The sequence below is a fragment of the Oncorhynchus nerka genome, unplaced genomic scaffold (genome assembly GCF_034236695.1).
Source record: "Oncorhynchus nerka isolate Pitt River unplaced genomic scaffold, Oner_Uvic_2.0 unplaced_scaffold_1270, whole genome shotgun sequence".
NCBI classification, from domain to species: Eukaryota; Metazoa; Chordata; class Actinopteri; order Salmoniformes; family Salmonidae; genus Oncorhynchus; species Oncorhynchus nerka.
In genome coordinates, this window is record NW_027040071.1 from 20,755 (window position 1) to 25,273 (window position 4,519).

Here is a 4,519-nt window from a genome sequence, read left to right on the forward strand (position 1 = left end):
TGACCAACCAACCAACCGCCCACCCTGACCACCCAACCACCCTGACCAACCACCCTGACCACCCAACCACCTGACCAACCACGCACCCTGACCAACCAACCACCCACCCTGACCAACCAACCACCCACCTGACCAACCAACCACCTGACCACCCAACCACCCTGACCAACCAACCACCCTGACCAACCACCCACCTGACCAACCAACCACCCTGACCAACTACCCACACCTGACCAACCAAACACCCTGACCAACTAACCACCCACCCTGACCAATACTAGATGTTTACGTTATACACCCACCCTGACCAACCAACCACCTTGACCAACCAACCAACCCCCCTGACCAACCAACCAACCGCCCACCCTGACCACCCAACCACCCTGACCAACCAACCACCCCCCTGACCAACCAACCAACCAACCACCCACCCTGACCACCCAACCACCTGACCAACCGCCCACCTGACCACCCAACCACCTGACCAACCACGCACCCTGACCAACCAACACCCACCCCTGACCACCCAACCACCCTGACCAACCAACCACCCAACCACCCTGACAACCACGCACTCCTGACCAACCAACCACCCACCCTGACCAACCAACCACCCTGACCAACCACCCACCCTGACCAACCAACCACCCCAGACCAACCAACCAACCGCCCTGACCAACCAACCAACCGCCCACCCTGACCACCCAACCACCTGACCAACCAACCACCCACCCTGACCAACCAACCAACCAACCACCCACCTGACCACCCAACCACCCTGACCAACCGCCACCCCTGACCACCCAACCACCCTGACCAACCACGCACCCTGACCAACCAACCCCCACCCTGACCAACCAACCACCCTGACCAACCACCCACCCTGACCAACCAACCACCCTGACCAACTAACCACCACCTGACCAACTAACCACCCACCCTGACCAATACCGTTAGTACACCCACCCTGACCAACCAACCACCCTGACCAACCAACCAACCGCCCTGACCAACCAACCAACCGCCCACCCCTGACCACCCAACCACCTGACCAACCAACCACCCACCTGACCAACCAACCAACCAACCACCCACCCTGACCACCCAACCACCCTGACCAACCACCCTGACCACCTTTCACCACCTTGACCAACCACCACCCTGACCAACCAACCACCCACCCTGACCAACCAACCACCCACCCTGACCAACCAACCACCCTGACCAACCACCCACCCTGACCAACCAAATCACCCACCCCTGACCAACCAACCACCCACCCTGACCAACCAACCACCCACCCTGACCAACCAACCACCCACCCTGACCAACCAACCACCCACCCTGACCAACCAACCACCCACCTGACCAACCAACCACCCACCCTGACCAACCAACCACCCACCCTGACCAACCAACCACCCACCTGACCAACCACCCTGACCAACCACCCACCCTGACCAACCACCCACCCTGACCAACCAACCACCCTGACCAACCACCCACCCTGACCAACCAACCACCCTGACCAACCAACCACCCTGACCAACCACCCACACTACTTTAATTTTTGCCTTAAGTAACTATCTGTCTTATGTAACTACACTATAATTTTATGTAATTTTTACATAGAATGTTTTTTATTTAATTTATTTATTTAACCTTTATTTAACTAGACAAGTCAGTTAATAAGAACAAATTCTTATTTACAATGACGGCCTACATTAGCAGAATATTTTTTATTTCCACACCAATGACCAAAACTACAGGCTAAGAATGGACAGAGAGATAGGTCTATGTGTTCATCTTATCATATTTCTCCAATGCCAAATCAGTGTGTCTTGTTTGCAACGAAACTGTCCCCGTTCGCAAAGAATTAAATCTTAGGAATTTGAGCTTGGAACTTTCAACCCCAGACAGTAGGCCTAGGCAGACGCAGACAAATGTAAGCTTTAAATGCTGGCTACTCATCTTCAAAAGCTTAACCCAACAAGAGAAGTCATAACTGTTTCCCTGAAAGCTGTCACAGAAAGTGAACAGCTTAATCAATTGATAGTGACAGAGAATTAGATGAGTTTCCAAGCAAAGTGAATGTTTTGTCTCCTCGGCTATAGAAGGTTGTAGCTCAACCTCTGAACGTCTCTGAAACTAAACACTGATGTCCCCACATGCATCGGAGTCACGTCATTCCCATGGCTTTGTTTCTAGCATAAAGCATTGTGGACTAACGCGCTGTTATAAATCACTTTATGTAATTGGATCTGTTTTTATTTTCTGTCAAATCTTTTAAGCTAACAATGGTTAGGCCCATGGCATACCCTCTCATACCACCTCGATTCAAGTCCTGGTTTTAGCTTAACAGCCCTTCACTGTGTCATGATGCTAGCCCTCTCTAGCAGAGATGTGAACCCTCCCACCCCCCTCTCCTGTTAGGAAGGGGGGCAGTTTTATGACTTTATGACAACAGTGTCATAAATTCCTGGCAGAGGCCCTCTTCTCCCTTGCCACATGGAGAGAGAGAGGTCACAAAAGTTACTCTCCGCCCAAGACAGTTACTTCCCGCCCAAGACAAAGTTACTCTCCCAAGACAGTTACTCTCCTGCCCAAGACAAAGGGAATCTCCTGCCCAAGACAAAGGGTGCTTTGTTTTTTGTTGTATTGAGCACAGTATATCCCTTCTTAAATTGTATTGATTATTTATGTTTTAGGGTACCTACAGCCGGATTAGGAATGTTGTTTGAAATGTTTGGACCAAGTTTACAGGTAACTTATTAGATACTTTGTAGGAATGTTGGGCGAGTTGTATTTGTGAATCAAACGCGCCAAATAAATTGACATTTTTGGGACTTAAACAAGGACATTATCGAACAAAATGACCATTTGTGATGTTTCTGGGACCTTTTGGAGTGCCAACAGAAGAGGATCTTCAAAGGTAAGGCATTTATTATATCGCTATTTCTGACTTTTGTCGCGCACCTGCCTGGTTGAAATCTCATTTTCATGTGTTTGTATGTGCTGTCCTCAGATAATCGCATGGTTTGCTTTCGCCGTAAAGCCTTTTTGAAATCTGACACCTTAGCTGGATTAAGAAGAAGTTAAGCTTCTTAACTAAGCTTAGTTATGTTTTATGAATTTCTATGATGAGTATTTCTGTTTTTGAATTGGGCGCACTGCAATTTCACTGGGTGTTGTCAAATCAATCGCGTTAACGGGATTCGAGTGGGAGTAGAATAGAAGAGATCCCGAAGAGGTTTTAAGACAGCAGATCTACAAACTCACCATCCAGCCCAGCCAGAGAGCTGTAGTCATGCTGTGGAAGCTGCTGCTGTTGTCTGGCTCTAGCCATAGCCAGCTCTGTCAGACTGTAGTCCTCTACATAGTCCAGAGGCAGTTCCGGTTCCTCGTAGTAGGGTGGGGCCGGCAGGGCTGCTGCCCCCCGGTGGCGGAATGAGGGCTGTGCAGGGGAAGAGGACAGATAGAGGGAGATGATGTCCTGTAGCAGTTGATGGTCACTCTCTCTCTGTTTGGCCTGTTGGTATATGGCGGAGGGGCGGAGCCCTGCGTAGACTCCTCTTCCCTGGTGGAGGGAGCGCTCCATATCTTCCTGGTATCTGTGCTGTAATACACAGAGAGATGGTCTACAGATGAGGACAGGTATATGTGTGTCTGTGTGTGTGCGTTTAATGATTTCATACATTAAATCTTTACTTGTAGCCAGGTAAGTCATTGCAAATGTACAGTTATGACTAAAACTACTGTTCTCTGATGGAGAGAATCACCAAGTACATGTATACATGTTCAGATTGTTACCTGGTGATATGGTGCTGATAGACAACATACTCAGAATGTTACCTGGTGATATGGTGCTGATAGACAACATACTCAGAATGTTACCTGGTGATATGGTGCTGATAGACAACATACTCAGAATGTTACCTGGTCATATGGTGCTGATAGACAACATACTCAGAATGTTACCTGGTCATATGGTGCTGCTAGACAACATACTCAGAATGTTACCTGGTCATATGGTGCTGATAGACAACATACTCAGAATGATACCTGGTGATATGGTGCTGCTAGACAACATACTCAGAATGACACCTGGTGATATGGTGCTGCTAGTGACAGACAACATACTCAGAATGATACCTGGTGATATGGTGCTGATAGACAACATCCTCAGAATGTTACCTGGTGATATGGTGCTGCTAGACAACATCCTCAGAATGTTACCTGGTGATATGGTGCTGCTAGTGATAGACAACATACTCAGAATGTTACCTGGTGATATGGTGCTGCTAGACAACATACTCAGAATGTTACCTGGTGATATGGTGCTGATAGACAACATACTCAGAATGTTACCTGGTGATATGGTGCTGCTAGACAACATACTCAGAATGTTACCTGGTGATATGGTGCTGCTAGACAACATACTCAGAATGTTACCTGGTGATATGGTGCTGATAGACAACATACTCAGAATGTTACCTGGTGATATGGTGCTGATAGACAA